Source organism: Elephantulus edwardii, unplaced genomic scaffold, assembly GCF_000299155.1.
Source record: "Elephantulus edwardii isolate Elephantulus edwardi_28Jun2011 unplaced genomic scaffold, EleEdw1.0 scaffold00002, whole genome shotgun sequence".
Lineage (NCBI taxonomy): Eukaryota > Metazoa > Chordata > Mammalia > Macroscelidea > Macroscelididae > Elephantulus > Elephantulus edwardii.
In genome coordinates, this window is record NW_006399752.1 from 19,254,433 (window position 1) to 19,261,360 (window position 6,928).

A 6,928-nucleotide genomic window follows, 5' to 3' on the forward strand; every position below is an offset into this window, starting at 1 on the left:
TCACCATCTCCAAGATGATGTCTGCGCTGCCAGATGGATGGGATAATTATGGATCTCTTCTAGTCGTTGATCAAATAGTTGTCCTCCAGATTTCTTGGCACACCTGGTGAACGCATCCAGGGCAGCATCTGTACATTGAAATATGTCAATTGGTATCAATTTCTGGGGTCTTATTTTTTTGCTCAGTCCTTCAGAGCAGTCTGAACTTCCTCTTTCATCATCATTTAGTATCTGGTTTTATTATTAACTTCATAAAATAAAATCTGATAGCTATAGGTATCCATGAGGTAATATTTTAGAAAATAGAGGAAATGTTCATTCCTTGCATCATTTTATATTGGTTTGTCTCTGCATAGGTCAAGATCCATTTTCTTTGCATAGGTTATACTACTACTTTCTTTTTTTAGGTTCTGAAACAATGACAAACCCAGTCATTTTATGCCATAAGTAATTAGAGATTTCAGCATTTCTTGGTAATATAATTATTGTAAAGATTGCATGGTACATAGGAAAAGTCATCTGACATCCTCTAACTTCACAAGGAAGAAGAGAGATCCCCATCAGTACCAGCTGCTCAAGACTAATTTTTATAAAGTGGAGTTTTGGCATGCTCTCATTCTACGACCTTTTTACCAATTCAAGCACAAATCATTCCTCTAACAATGTACTCTACTTGCATGCTAAGCTTGATAATTTGGTGGAATGACCACAAAGATCTCACAGATCATACTAATAATTATGGAGTTTATTAGGGAAATAGCAGCTTACAATTTGAGTTAAAGGGAGATTCAGAGTTTAGATCTTCAAAGAAGAAAGCCTATTTCCTCAGTGATGCCCACAGTCAAACCATTCTCTTGCAATCACCCTGCTCATTGTTGTTATTTGTTGTTTATTACTTTTGAGTCAGAACCTACTCGTAGCTGATCTACTAGCAGAGTGTCAGAGATTATAATTTGTGCGGTTTTGTTTTTGGTTTTTTCTAATAGTTTATTTACAAAATCCAAATACATTGTTTTCAAGAACAAATTCTTTCCATTTCCCTCACTCCCCTACCCTGAACATCCTCATCCCTCTGCTTCCAACCTCTCTCACCCCTCTTGAATCCTTAAACTCAATCTACAATAATGGTTTTATACAATATTCATCCTTGTGGGACTGAGAAGAAATTTCCCATCTTTCTCCCATGGAGCATATGGTAAATTCAAACAGCCTGCCTTTGGAATTCCTTATCCACTAGACCACCAGAGATTCCTAACAAGTGTTATAAGGCTCTTTTAGCTCTGCTAATAATTTAAACACATTGAAAGCAACTCAATCTAGGTTTAAAGACACTGAGCTCTAGTTCAGTGAATCATTAAAACTAGCTCCCTGACATATGTTCCAAAGCATCTACTTCTCAAGCCTGACCTCTCTTTAAAGGTATTCAGGTTTTTGCTCAATCAGTTAAGAAGCCTCCACTCTTTCTCCATCCTGGTTCTATTGCCACCATTTCTCTACCACCTCTTCTTGCTGTTTCTCCTAAGTTACAGCTCTGTGTCTTGGATGGAGGAGATTTCAGTGCAGTGATCTTGGGCCCAAAGGATCCATTCTTACTTCTGACTCTATTTTTCTGCCCATAGAATGAATAGCTTAAACCTCACCAACCAATCAACTGATTCTCACATTAACATTCTATACATATTATTTGCAGACCCTGAATAAAATAGATTGACAGAATGACTGGGACTACTGGTATATTGGAGATAATTAGGATGATATAGGCAGGGTAAGGTATAGATCTGTTGTTCATAGGGTAGCTATGGCCTGTAATCTATTCAGTGGTATACAACAGCAACAAAAACCACTACCACCTTAAAGATACCTTATAATATACTTTATTAACATTATTAGCAAACTATCCAATTCATTTTTGGGGTCACAAATATTTCATATTCACATAATCCTTACAAGTCATTTTGACTAGATAGAAGAATCATAGTAAGTAACTCACTGAATTGCATTTGTTGAAAAAAATCAACATAATAAGCAGCTAGCTTTCTTAATTTTCTTCCCAGTTATGATTTAAAGCACATATTCATTCATGCCGATGTTTAGTTATTTTATGTAAAAGATTTATATGTTAACACTTTTAGCACCAGCTTATATTTTACTAGAGGGTTCTGGTGACAAAGTTCATAGAAAGTTGCACTACGAACCCAAAGATAATACCTCTTAGGAATTTCAAATTCACCAGCAGCTCAACAAAAGAGAGAGAGCAATCTCCTTCCGCAGGGTTTACAGACTTGGAAATTAAACGGAAAGTCAGCCATGAGTCAGTTCAGACACTGTGAAAATGAGTTTTGCATTGTATATCATTTATTATATACCAAGAGTTGTAATGTGTGCCAGTGACGCAAACCATTTGCTTGCAAATAATATCCAGTTTCTATAGTATCAGGGGAGAAAACTTGGGGCTTGAAATCAGAATTCTAAAGGTAGAGAGCTTAGAGATTCTACACTACACTGCCTTCCTTTTAGAAGTGAGAAAGCTGAGGTCATTTATTTGAAGTGACATGTGCAAAGTCATGTCTCTACTTAATAGTGGAGTCAGAGCTGGGTCAGTGCTTCCCATTTCTCCACATAACTCCTCTCTGCCTTCTCTTGCCAACTCAAATCCTAATACTACCTTCTTTCTTTTTTTCTTCCCTTCGTTCCTCTGTCTCTCTTTTGTTTTAAAGTACTTACCTTTCAGGTTATATAATACAATTTTCAGTGACAGTTTAAGGGTGTTTTTTAAATACAGCTCAAATTTTAGGGACTGTGAAGTATTTAGTGACATCACTGATTTAAGAAGATTAATATTATGGTGCCTCCATTAATACCTAAAACTTCAAGTATTGACTCTACATGACATGTGGATGAAGGAAACTATAAGAAAAGGAGACCTAAAAGTAGTGACGTGGTGGTATAAACAAAAAACTTCACTCTAATGTATTTTCTGAAGAGTAAGCTTTTAAACGAAAGAAAATGTGAAAAGAACTAGGAAGAGAGGAATCAAAGAGAATCCTAGGTAGTGTACCACATTCAGAATAAATCCTATGCTTTCAGCAATTACAACCAAGTAATCTAATTGAGTAGATGTGGTTCTAATTCAACTCCCACTGTTGTCAAGATAAATATTGTAAGTGAAACCAACTTGCTTCATGGAGGCAAGGATTTTGTAGGTCCATTTTACATACTTTGGGCATGTGGCTAGGAGTGATCAGTCCTTGGAGGACATCATACTTGGAAAGGTAGAGGGACAATGCAGAAGAAGACGACGCTGGATGAGATGAATTGACACAGTAACTAGGTTAATGAGGGTAGATGTGTCTGAGTCAGTGAAATTGGCTCAGAATAGGGCAGGTTTCAGAATTATGGGGTATAGAGTCACTATGAGTTGCAAGGCAACTCAACAGCAAGTAACAACAACTTGAGAAGAAAGAATATTATACTAAGTTCAGCAATCATTTCATCTTCCTGAGTTCATTTCTAGACACATAAACTAAATTATCTCAAGGGATTTTTTATTTGTTTGTTTTGTCTTCAGTTCTGTTATCATTGTTAAGGTGTTTCATTAACGTCTTTGATCTTTTTTAAAATTTCCACAATTGACCAATCAGAAACAGCGAACTAATATCTTGTATGACCAAAAACATCTCCATATTTTGAAGTATAAAAATACAGCCAAGTGTCAATTATCTATGGGATTATGGGACAGCAGTTGTTTCAGAAGGGCAGAATAAAAACAAAAGTACAGTTCAGAATTTATAAACTTCAAATAAAATAATTTCCAAATATGTTTATGATATTAAGAGTGGAATTGGTTCATTATGAACATTAGCTCAAATATCTGGCATAGATAAAAATTCCAGTGAGTTATGACACTTATTAGCAAGCACCTTTTGGATGATTTGGGGATAATAGCTTTGTCTCATATATTTGGAACACCAGTTCTTGGAGAAAGATATTATGCTGGGCAAAGGAAACCACAGTGGACAAACAGTGCACCTGTCAATGAAATGGATTGACACAGCAAATGCAATATTAGACTGAGCAGCACAGAGGTCGTAATGAAGGTGCAAGAGAGGAGAGGATTTCAGTTTGTTGTTCAAAGGGACACTATGAGTAGTAGTCAACTTGATGACACCTAACATAAAGAAAAAATATTAAAACAAGTCAATCTGATTCTTGTTTTAGAGAGAACAGAAGTTCATTGCAAAACAATGTAATTTGGAAACAAATGTTAAATATGTAGCCTGCTTATGATCTTATGCCATTTTTAGTTTAAAATGTCCATAGTTATTAAATAGCTCTGCTCTCAAATTTTAGTTTCTCTTAATAAATTTCCCACACATTTATCCTCCCTATTTATATCAATCATTTTATTGTATGTTTATAGTTGGAGCAATAAATGATAATGTTTATAAATTTATTTATTTATTTTTTTGCAATCAACTAACTTCCTCTATTGGATCCTGAAAGGCTTTCTGATAGAGTAGTATACAATGTTTTGGAGTGATAAACTGAAATATGTGTGATAATTCTCCAAACACTTCACAGGAGAAAAATGACAGCCTCCTCCTATGAAGATCTACAACCCTGCAAAGCAGTGGAGAGTTGCTATGAGTTACAATCAACCCAGTGATAGTGGGTTGGGTTGGGTTGGGTTGGGTTTGAGTTCCACATTCTACTCTCCATTTCTTACTCTCTCCTATAAGCAGCTGTATTCCTAACACGTCTCTTGTAGTCTATTGCAATATAGTGACAGTAATTGAAATGAATCTGCAGTGAGGACTGATGTGACTGACTCAGCAACATACTGCTTATTTTCTGAACACAACTTTGACTTTCTAGGAATAAAACAAAAGCAACATAAATGTTTTCTTTGAATTTCTCTCTTCTTTTAAAAGACCACAGTGAGACAATAACACAGGTAAAATCTTAGACTGTGAAGTCAGTTAAAGCCTGGATTAAATGTAAGCACTGAGGCTTCATTGGTGTTTAATACCTGGTAAATCATTTTGCCTTAAATTTAGATTGTTTCTCAATAACATGGGCACAAGATCTGGACTGACTTTTAAAGAATTGTAATGATAAAATAAAATAATATGAAATGTTCTAAAATAAAGAAAATTATGTGAAAATAAAGCATAAAACTATTTGACTAATAAAAACACTAAGGGTTATTGTTATGTTCTTCATTATGTTAAATTATCCATTATTTTACAGCTTTTTTATCACATAATTTCTTTTTTTATATAGGTAGAGCTTTATTTCTTTTAAATAAAAATTTTATTATGCTGGTTTACTGACAAAGTTTGTATGCCTTGTGTTTAACACAGGTTCTTTCCCATTTCCTTTACTCACCCTTCCCTCCACCTATCAAATTGTGCAACCCTATGATTACCACTCACCCCTCTCTGCCCATCCTCACCCCTCTACTCCTCCCCCTTGTGAATCCTCAGACATGTTCTACAATGATAGTCTTTTACAGTATTTGTCCTTATGTCACTGAGGTAGTTCACTTAGCATAATGCTTTCCAGTCCCTCCCAAGTTAAGCAGTGATTTACAATATCATTGCTCGTGCATGCTGTGTAGTGTTCCATCATGTGAATGTACCATAATTTTTTCAATCCTTTCAATTGTGCTTGGACATTTGGACTGTTTCTTGTTCTTATGAAGGTGAATAATGCTGTAGGAACATTGTTATACAATGAATATTATCAAAGAAAAGGAAGTAAAATTGCATGACTAAAATTCTGGAAACTAAAGTTATAAAAGGTAACTTCCTATAAATGTACTTTAATGAGAGTTTTCATTGTGCCAGATACAATGGGTGTGAGGGCAGGCAAAGATGGCAACAAACCAGTCTCTGTGGTCTGTTCATCTCAATTCATGACTGTCCCTTTTGTTCCAGAGTGGAACTATGCTCCTTTTTTCATAGTAGATAGAAGCTTTCTGGACATTTAACCTTAGGCACATAAGTCTGGGCTCTCATATTTCAGTTGGCAGCTAAGTGCTTCAACCAGTTATACAAAGGAAGGACATTCATTCACTCATTATTTAGTTGGTTAGTTCATCAGTCTCGCTAGTAGTAACCCTTCTCCATATCCTTGGCTGTAAATCACAATGAGAGAAGAAGGCTCATGTTCGTACTGAGGAGCCACTGGTGGATTCGAACCACTGAAGATGAATGCTCTTTGAGTTAGCACAGTTTGTTACATGCTTCCCTATCAGAACTCCCTCCCTCACAAAGACAGACTCCTGCCTAAATTAACACAGGTTTAACTTTACTCTGGACACAAATCACCCAGAGCTTGGTAAAACCAAAGAGTCTACATGTTTATCAGCTTTTCAAGTGATGAAGAGGTGGCATACTAAAACATTCAATAACTCGGACTAAACGTCAGCATTCTTCATCAATTTGTCGCTGTAGATGGAGACTCATACTGGCCACCATAAAAAATGTGCTGGATACCTTAAATCAACTGTACTTATTGATAACTCCCTCAGAAAGAGTTCGGGTGTTTTGCTTGTTTTACATTCCTGAATATGTTTAGGAGTTCTTGAACTGGCATTAGTGCACATTAGCATATTTAGAAACATTAATAATGTAAAAATATTGGAGTGCATTTTGCTCTTAATATAGAGAAGATTTCGGACCCAGGCAAACATAAGACATTTTCCCAGAGGCAAATAAAAAGGCTTTCATATGATAATCTATTTGGAGAAGTGCCTCACTTATTTGCCACAATGGAGGTAAGGCATACCTCAAGCCCTTCAAAACCACCTCATAAGCACGGGAGGCATGAATGGCTTGGTATGTTTGCGTTATATGTTGTCATTGTTAGGTGCCTTCAAGTTGACTATGACTCATAACGACCCTATGAACAACAGAGCTTAATC